Source organism: Helianthus annuus, chromosome 11, assembly GCF_002127325.2.
Source record: "Helianthus annuus cultivar XRQ/B chromosome 11, HanXRQr2.0-SUNRISE, whole genome shotgun sequence".
Classification (NCBI taxonomy): Eukaryota; Viridiplantae; Streptophyta; class Magnoliopsida; order Asterales; family Asteraceae; genus Helianthus; species Helianthus annuus.
The window spans coordinates 39643500-39654423 of record NC_035443.2 but is presented as its reverse complement, the minus strand read 5'-3'; the positions used below and the strand labels follow the sequence as shown (position 1 = coordinate 39654423).

At 38.7% G+C, this 10924-nt stretch overlaps 1 pseudogene; it reads right to left on the bottom strand.

The window, feature by feature from the left end:
- Positions 1 to 3747: 3747 nt before the first annotated feature.
- Positions 3748 to 10924, bottom strand: part of LOC110890050 — a 46311-nt pseudogene continuing 39134 nt past the window's right edge.

Here is a 10924-nt window from a genome sequence, read left to right as displayed (position 1 = left end):
GATTGTGTTATTAGTTTGTTTTAATATTTGGGCCGTGAATGTTAAACCATCCGAATCGTACAAGTGGTGTATTTAATGTGTTGACTGTTTACGTGCATACGTGTTTGCCATGATGTATACGTGCACTATTTGAACCAAACCTGACTTGTGTGGTAACCCTGTTAGGACGTGGTTGACCACCCTTAGTTCAAGAGTCTTTTATTTGTGTATCTGCCGAGCAAACCAAGGTGAGTTCACACAGCCAAGGCATGGGATTCCCGGGTTGGGAATTGGGTTGGATATGTTGATATTGAAAGAGTTACTCGTACTTACGCATTCACTAGACTATAGACCATCGTCCTCAGGATAGTCAGGACACGTTACGTAAAGCCTACGTAACCCAGTATTTGCCATTTGTCTCCCGGGTCGGGAGGACACGTTACGTAAAGCCTACGTAACCCAATACCTTCTACTGTCTTCCGGGTCGGAAGGACACGCTGCGTAAAGCCTACGTAGCCCCCACGCGTACCACTGTCCTCGGGGAAGGGCACGTCACGTAAAGCCTACGTGACCCAGTACGTATTCCTGTTCTCGGTAAAGAAGAACACATGGTTGGAAGTTAGTCTAGTAAGTACCACTAATGAGAAGCCCTCATTAGTAAGGATAAACGTGGGAAGCCCCCACCGGTAATATAAACACAAGGTTTGGGAAGCCCCCATCTTTAGTACACACTAGTATGGGAAGCCCCCACTAGTTATACTTATGCACTATGTTATGAACTTACTTTCTGTGAACTCGCTCAACTAGTTTGTTGATTATTTGCTGCATGCCTTGCAGGACCTTAGGTATACTTGGAGCTTGCACCAGAGGAGAAGCGGGTCGTTGTGGACAAGAACACGTGAATGCTTATTAAATATTTTTACATTCACACATTGATACTTACGTTTTGGGTTTTACATTTCATGCTTCCGCTACATATACAATGTTTGGTTTTGAACATCAATTATGTCTATGATTATTATTAAATGCTATGTTTGATATAATTGGTGGCTTGATCCTAGTCATGTCACGCCTCCAAGCGGTGGTACTCCGCGTGTGGATTTTTGGGGGTGTGACACAGATCATTACAAGTGTCCCTAGGCCTCCATATACCATCAAACAAGCCCATAGATTCAAAAACACGCTTCTTAAGTCGGTTAAACGGGCTGGAACAGGCAGCTGGCAAGAATTCTGCATCTGGTGTCCTTAGGCGGCCCGCGTAAGGATCCATAAGGATCTTACGCGCCCCGTGTGGGTACTCTGATCCGGTTACAAAGTTTCAATAATTGCACAAATGGTCCCTGGTCCTTCCAAACTTGATTTTAAGCTCATTTCTTGCACTAAAAACCCCCCAACTTGACTTTTAAGGACCCCAAGTCATAAACCAACTTTGTTTATTCCCCGGTTATTCATACGTTCACCGAAAAGTCTTAAATTTCAATATTGACGCTTTTAATCCCTCTTATATGAATATTGTCATAACTTTCTCATACTTAATCGAAACCTTGTGGAATTTTTATCACATATTCTTGTGAGTATAATTTATCATTACAGAGCTTCGGGTCTGCTAAAACATCATTCAGAGGTATACTTTAAACATATTGACACATTTAGCCCCTGTAGTTTGTAATTCCTCACTTTCTTTCACAATTAGCTTCGTGTGATCCATGATTTATTTGTTTAAGGGTATAAACATCATGTAGGGTTATTGAAAGACATATTTATTCATTGTTGACATTTTGAATCCTTTTACACACATAGATTCCCTGTTTGTCAACTTTAGTCCCTCTACTTCATTCCTTTACACGTTTTAAGTCCATGACACGTGTCGATATAATATTGGACATGAATTTTCGAGGTGTTACAGGAGCATACAGAGACAACGCCACCATGCAACCAGTTCTAGAAGACGGAGGTAGAGTAACGTGCGGTTTCTCATGCCTGTTGCTTGACATTTTAGCAATGGACGCCATTGATTCTTTGGTCCTCTGTTCTAAAAACCCGGAGATACAAAGTATAGGTCGACAGGATGATAAGATAAGAGTGTGCACAAGCATAAACAAATTAGTTGTGATTGTGAAATTTAGAGAGAGAGAGAGAGAGAGAGAGCGAGAAAGAAGATATTTGACGTTGAAATTACTCCCGCCGACGTTATGAACGGTGGTGGTTGTGAGTGTATCTCCAGCGAGCATTGTTTGGGGGTCCATTTGTGCCCTAAACGATGTGAAATCAGGATCACTTGTAGTTCGTTTGAATATAAAACTCTGACAAATGAGAGTAACTGCCATTTGATGGGTTGAGATTAAATATTGGAGTCTGACCTCACTCCGTTCGTTTGTGCCCTAACTTCTCCATTGTTGCTGACGATTTGAGAGTGAAGGAAAATTTGGAGATGTACGGTAGTTGAAAAACGGAAGCTAACGGCAGCAATTCCTCCTATGTTGCCGACGATTCCTCGGCGGATGGAGTTCCGATCGGCATCAATTCTTGCATTGTTGCCGAGGATTCGTTAGCGGATGGAGTTCCGATCTCCATGTTTGTTAATTTGGATCCAATTTGGAGTATTGACAGTTTTAAGATCGGGAATTAGGGTTACCGTTTTGAGATTGGGAATTAGGATGTGAAGTGTAAACCAAGAGTTTGATTCTGGGGAATGTAGTAATATGTATTTAATAATTGTAAATTAACTAATTAGTCATTAGTCAATATATTAAAAACCATATCCAACAAATTTACAATCAAACTGTGACAAAGTTAGATGTTTTTGGTTTTTGTTACTATTGTGTAGCAAATTTGTTGAAAAAATTGCGGTTTTTTTTTTTGTCGTCATAAATGCGTCACAATTTTGTCAAAATTTGTGACGCATTTTTTTCGTAGTAAAATGACCACTTTTCTAGTAGTGAAGTAAACCTTTATTTCAGTAAGGAAAAAAAAGGTCGAATGTGGTTGTGGGTGAACTCCTAACCTTGTGACCGGGTTAAGGGGGGCAGGGGCGCCCATCACTCACCACTCACCCATCACTCACAACATCCAATCAATTTCCACCATGTCATCGAGCATTATTCTATCACTGATGGTTTTTAGTGTAAATGCTCATCACTCACCACACACTATCAAAATCATTCGAAAAAAAAACAAAAACAAAACAAAATTGCATCAACATCAACTTCTTCACGCGTGAAAATCTCAACGCGTTTTAGGATTCACGCGTGATCAACACCGACGGCGGCGGTGTTCCACGCTATACAACGCGTGGTGGATGGTTGATAACGGAGGCCCCGTCCCCCGAACAATATCAGATAAAATATATTATTTAAGGTTTCTTAATTGAGATATTTTGATCATAATCAAAACATATAAATTTATCGTAATTTGGATTAAGTTTCTTTATTGTTGGCATTTATTATAATGTTCTACCATAACTAGGAGACATAACTAAATTAACATTTTTTTTTGCATTTATCCTCATTATATTATATTATTATAATTATAAATAGTTGAATCAATATATAATATTCAATAGTTGACGAGGTTCTAAACAAACACACTTTGGTAGACAAGTAAGATTTCGTAAAATGAAACTCAAGCAAACTTATGTAATATCATTTTTATTAATTTATATCAATACATATGAGTAGTAAATATTAAAAGACTATGGTTTTATGATATATATATCAACCATACAACGGTAGAATATGAGGACACCATGTCCTTAGTTAAGGCTACGACCTATTCTTCCCGCTTATATAACTTACCCAATAAAGATTTCAACACTCCATGAATTGGTTTGCTTGGAATTGATTCAATTGATTTGAGCAACTCCTCATGAGTCTTGTTCTCATAATCCTCATACACCCTCTGCAATATATTGAACAAAGAGGGTAAGTGAAACCGCATGGCATATTACAACAAAAAAATACATTGAAAACTAAGTAGCAGCAATGAGAAACCTTCAGATTTAGAGTATGGTATAATTCTATCACTTTTGCTACTCTGGTTGGATCCTTTGTCCCATAGTTTTCCTGTGAATTTTCAACTTAAGAATATGTATAGTTTAAATAGGGGAAATGAAAAAGATTCAAGTTGTGGTTCATGCTTACGCAAAGAATTTTCTTTTGTTCATCATTCGCAAGTTCCAGTGCTTTTGCAATTAACCACGAACACTTGGAGTTTTCAATATCTGATCCAATCTAGCATAATAGGACACATTAAGACATGAGTTTTGGTTCCTTATCAAGCCATGACCATAGTGTTGGTGCTATCTTTGTACGAACCTGGCCAACAACATTGGGGTCTCCAAAGGTGTCGTGATAATCATCCTACAATCAAATCAGAAGTTTAGATGTAAAATTCGTGAAATAATCTTCTTCAAATTCAAGTTTTAATACGAAAAAGACTGAACAAATTTATAAATTGTTGCATGTTGGTTCAGTTCTGTTTATACATGAAGGAAAACATGTAAACATACCTTTGATTGCATCAGCACAGGCCAGCAGAGAATCCAAATGTAGATCCAGCAATAGTGTTTGACATAGTTGTCAGTTTGGTCTGGTTCCTCCTTAGGGTGCAATCTAATGATGGTGATGATAAGAAACCGATAAAGGGTAATCGGTTATGGAGATGGAGGCGAATTGATGTTATGAGTTATTAGGGTTTTTTTTTTCTGATTGTGTAACTGAGTAACCCCTTAACCTCCACATAAATCTCCTTATATAAGCACCCAGGAGGAAACCCTAATTAGTTAATAAGGGTAATATGGTCCATCAACAATTACCAACTAATTATTAATAGGTTGTTATATATTTTGATCCATATAATGTAAATGATTATAATGGCTACTAGATTAAATATTATACCATAATATATTTAATCTTACATTCTCCCACTTAGCCAAGTAATCATTTACTATGAGTATTAGATAAGCCTGATCAGGAGTTAACACTCATTTTAGCCTTAAACAAGTACTATAGCAGAGAAATACAGCCGTTGAATCATTATGCGACTCAGGACCCCCATTAATCATACTATAGCCTTAATTTAAAACCTAATCGTTATGATCAAAATACGCGTAAGCCCTTTGTTTGATTTGTAACTATATTTGTCTATATGCCATTATGCTAGCTTGACATATTCTTAGAGACATACAAAATCAAACTGATGAGGAAAATTAACTAATACTTAGTCATTCATAGTACGATATGCAATTGCGCATGACTATTAATTAATACCCGTCTATGAGCTCTCTTAATAAGACTTATGGGTAATAGCCCTTCAGCTATAGGATCCTTAAGCATATCATGAATGTATTCGATACAAAACTTAGTTTCCTCAATTCGTTCATAAACGAATAATTAATTGCGTATCGAAACTTAATGCAGCACCTCTTGAACTGTTACTGTTTAAGGAGTTATGGTAGCTGACTTTATCACACTAATTCTTCAAAACATTAATTATATGGAGTTAATAAACTTATGAGTCCACTGATAAATTTCCAACAACATTTAGTGACTATATTATGTCGTTATAACTTAGGTTGTTAATATCAGTGCATTACGACTCCTCCATGAAATAGGTTTTGTCTGCTGACAAAAAGATATACCCGAAATTACATTCTTGTCATCTTTGAACATTACAAAGTTAGAGTAATAAACCGATTTCAATTCTCACTTCTTCTTTAAATTGTAGTCTCTCGTTTCTTTTAAAGATATTGTAATACTCCATTAGATGCTACACATTAATCTAGACATATCTAGTGTGTTGCAATGTGAGTAATATCTTAAACGAGTATAGACTTAAACTTACATAAGGCTTCTAATTAATGAAGCGTAAGGAAAATAACCTCATTTATCCTATTATCCTCTAAAGGAGAGCAAAACTGTTTGTTACATGTGTGAGGACCCATTTAAGGTTAAACTTATGGAACGGAACTAATATCCCATTGGGTCTATCTTAGTATGTTATGATATCAATCACGTAAGAGATATCTCTGAGATTTATTATATCAAAGTTTGTGTTAACAATGCTTTGACTTATGTAACATATACTTGTCAAAAGAATATCATCTATATAGACAAGTTTATCTTAGTTGCTCCCACTCATTTTGAGGTAGGTACATTAATCCACTTGATTCTTGATGAAAATAATTACGTTAAGATTTCATCACATTATGATGTTTGCATTAACCCATACATGGATTTTATTGGCTTAGAAATGAAATGTTCTTTAACCTTCAGTTTGGAACTTTCAGGTTGTTTTATGAACATGCAAATATATCAGCCATTTGTTAGGGAAAATTGTTTTTAATGTTCATCTAATGTAGCGTTAAACCATTATAAGCTACTAGAACAGTGATGATCCTCAAAGAAAACTTTTGTTAGATATGTAATAAAGATTCTTTAATAATTTATCTCTTCCTAAGTACAACCTTTGACAACCAATCATGCCTCTTTGTGTCTTAACGCTTATATTAGGATTTGGTTTATTTATGAACACTCTTAGGTAATTCAATCAAATCCCAAATGTTATAAGAACACATAAAATCAGTTTTACAGTTTTATTTCATTCAGAGGATTGATTGACACTAATGGCTTAATTTGAAGAGATAGGATCAGTAAACTTTTCCAAAATCCATTTAAACTTCATTAGGGAGGTTATGTAATCATCAAAGTTAGTAGGCTTTTAAACCTAGATGACCTCCTGAGTTGATTATTGGGTTCATTAGAAGTTTCAGTTTTATGGATTAGCTCTTGGTTAGGTTGCTATCATTTTCATTCTAAGTTTGTAAGGGTTGGTGCTGTGACAACTCGAATTTCTAAGATTGATTTCATACGTATTACAAGAGCATGTGTTTGACTAATTACTTAATTTCACATTTGATTGATATGAAAGTATATATATATATGTTTGATTGCTTGATTGTGCATAATTGTTTGATTGTGTATAATGGGTTCCATATTGTGAAACTTGTACTGTATGTTAGCTAGTTAGTGTGAATCATGGCCCAACCTACGAAGGATGTTCCACGAAACATGATGCATGAATCGAAGGATGTCGAAACATATGAAGTCTCGAAACATATCCTTCGCGCTCGAAACATATCCTTCGCGCTCGAAACATATCCTTCGATATGTTTCGGCCCAGTTGTTCTGTTGGGCTTGGCCCATTCCGGTGACACGTTTATATACGTAATGCATGTAAAGTCGACAGTTAGTTTTCAAAAACCCTAGTTCCCTTGTGTGTGTGACGGCATATAGCAAACCTACTCTCTGTTCGAAGGATTTCATTCCGTAATCCAGATTTCCGGTTAGTGTGTGATGTTGTTTACGATGCTTTGATTTCATGATTAATAAATTGTCTTGCAATAGATTGTTAGTGTGTTAATCGGATCTGTTTTGATGATGTTCGATGATAATGTTTTGTGGATCGGCTATGATAACCGGATATGTATGTTAGTATTGCAATATGTTGGTATGTTGTTATGAATCGGATATGGTAGGCTTAGCAAATGTAATTGGATTGAATTGTCATGGTTGTTAAGATGTTTATGTTAATCAGGTTTATAATCGGCAGAATATTGTAATCGGACATATTTACGTAATCGGCACCTATGTGTAAATTGGATAGTTTGAATGATCTTGTTATTCAGATTAGGGTTCTTGATAAACATGGGAATTACGCTTGTTTGATCTTGTTGATGTTAGCTGATTTGTGAAAATTGTGTTAATTGATAATCGGTTAAACTTGGAAACTTTGTGTAAACGTAACTGTTATTTGTCGAAGGATGGTAGTTACTCGAAACATAGTTGAGACCGAAAGATGCATGTCCTTCGAACCATAGTAGTGTTGACCGAAGGATAGCTTTGACCGAACCATAGTAGTGTTGACCGAAGGATAGCTTTGACCGAACCATAGTAGTGTTGACCGAAGGATAGCATTGACCGAAAGATGACATTGGTTCGAAACATAGCATTCGGTCCGAATGATAACTGTGATAACTATGTCGAAACATAGCTGATGTGTCGAAAGATAACCATGAATCGTAAGATGATAACTGTGTATCGAAAGATGTGTCGAAACATAATTGTGATAGTGTGATAATTGTTAGACCGAAGGATGAACAATGTATCGAAGGATGGGTAATGAGAATCGAATGATAGTTGATGATTAAGTGTGAAATAATACGTGTTGTGCCGTTATGCAAACTGACTGTTATGTGAACATTAATTTGCATGCGTATCTTTGTGAACATGAACTGATTTGTTATACGTGCATACAATAGGACGTGATTAATTACTAGTGAGCGCATAACCTAGCATACCGAGCAAACCAAGGTGAGTTCACACAGCCAAGGCATGGGTTCCCAGGGTGGGAATGGGTTGGATGATTACTTGTGCATACTTTGATACTGTAACGAACGACTAAACTGTTGATGCTTACGAACTACTCAACTGCCTTCGCACCCACCCTGGTCGGTAAAGACTATGGTCGCGAACGAACTGATAAATTGCCTTCGCACACACCCTGGTCGGTAAAGACTATGGTCGCGAACTAACGAACATAATCTTCGCACACATGCCGGTGAGGCCGCGATGGAACTGATACGATACGAAACTTAATTGAACAAACGCACCATTACTCAAACTAAACTATAAACTGTGAACTCGCTCAACTAGTTTGTTGATTATCTGCTGCATGCCTTGCAGGACCTTAGGTACTTATGGAGCTTGCACTGGAGGAGCGGGACGTTGTGGGCAGTGGGTTAAGAACGCTATGTTTAAACATTTCGAATAATTGAACTTATGGTTTACTTGGGTTATTTACTTATGCTTCCGCTACTGATACTATGATTGTTTTGAAACGTCAATTGTATTGAACGGGGTTTTACGAATTACTTTATTTATATTATGCTATGTTCAATATGATTGATGGCTTGATCCTGGTCAGTCACGCTCCCAAGCGGTGATACTCCGCAGGTGGATTTTGGGGGTGTGACAGATTGGTATCAGAGCCATTGGTTATAGAGAACTTGGTTTTAATATGGGAAAACGTTTTATTAAAACCAGACTATAACCAGAACAGTGCTCTCAACGATCCACAACGACGCTTCGCTCCACGTGCAAGACTCAACTTCCTAGGTAATAAGGTTTATGTTTATTGCCTACATGCTAGAATTTGCATAGAACTTTGCTCGTAGTATGCTTACATTACCTTGCTCACAACTTGACATTGCATGAGAATACTTATGTGCTTACACTCTTCTGTCATCGCACTACTCGCGAACCTTTCTCACTTATGTTGCCTTTGATGTGAAGATCAATGGCCGCACGAATTACCATGACTCAAGCCCAGCTAGAGGCTCTCGTTGCTGCGGCAGTTGCAGCCGCCCAAGCAGGTAGTGTACCCTGCAGTATAAACACTAGGATCTTTAGATCCTACATTAATTCTCGTACTTAACTTTGCCCTATTCGTACACAATAGGTCAACCCGCTCAGCAACAACCTGGGTGCACATTCAAGAATTTCATGGATTGTCGTCCTAGCTCGTTCAGTGGCACGGAGGGAGCAGTTGGACTCCTCCACTGGTTTGAAAAGCTCGAGTCGGTTTTCGAAATGTGTGAATGCCCTGAGGCTCGCAGGGTGAAGTTCGCCACTGGCACACTTGAAGGGATTGCGCTCACTTGGTGGAACGCACAAGTGCAGATTTTAGGGTTGGCAGCTGCTAACGCCACACCCTGGAATGAATTCAAAGAACTGATCAAGAGGGAATACTGCACTAGAGAAGACATTCACAAGTTGGAGGACGAGTTGTATAACTTGAAAATGGTTGGTTCGGAAATCGAAGCTTACACCAAAAGATCGAATGAGTTGGCTGTGCTGTGCCCAACTATGGTAGATCCTCCATACAAGCGAATTGAGTTGTATCTCAAAGGTTTGGCACTAGAAATACAGAGCCACGTTACGTCGGCTAACCTCAACAACATCCAAGAAATTCAGCGCCTCGCTCATCGCATCACAGATCAGGCAGTAGACCAGGGCAAACTGCCAAAGCGTGTCGGCGCTACTGCTACAGCTGTTACTTCAGTCACTCCAACAGCTGCTACTTCTGCCACACCCAGCGAGAATAAAAGAAAGTGGGACGGGGATTCCAGCAGGGGATCAGCGTCTGTTCAATCCCAAACTCAGCAACGTCGCACCAACGATTACCAGAGTCCGAGTCAGCAGTCATCGGGCAGTCAGGGACATAGTGGTTATAAGGGAAATCACCCGTGGTGTAACAGGTGCAACAAACACCACAGTGGAAGATGTCGCAGGAGTCAATGTCAAAGGTGCCACAAGATGGGCCATGAGGCCAAAGATTGTAGAAGCGCGCGACCAGTGAATCAGAACCAGCAACTTCCACCGCCAGTTCCACAGAATCAGCAGCAGCAGCCACAGCGTGGAAACCGGGGGTGTTTCCAGTGTGGGGCTGAAGGTCACTACAAACGCGATTGTCCCCAGTTGAACCAGAATCGCAATAACAACAACAACCAGGGCAACGGGAATAACAACAATCAGGGTAATGGTAACAACAACAACGGGGGAAACAACAACAACAACGGCAATGAAGCTCGTGGTCGTGCTTTTGTGTTGGGTCGAGGAGATGCAGTGAATGATCCCAATGTGGTTATGGGTAAGTTTCTTCTCGACGATATTTATGTTACTGTTTTATTTGATTCGGGTGCTGATACAAGTTATATGTCACTGAAAATGGGTAAATTATTAAAACGTACACCAACACCCCTAGACACCAAACACGTCGTAGAACTAGCCAATGGTAAAAGTGTAGAAGCCACACAGGTAGTCAAGGGTTGTAGTATTGTTCTAGCGGGTCAGACTTTCTCGATTGATCTCATACCCATAGTTTTGGG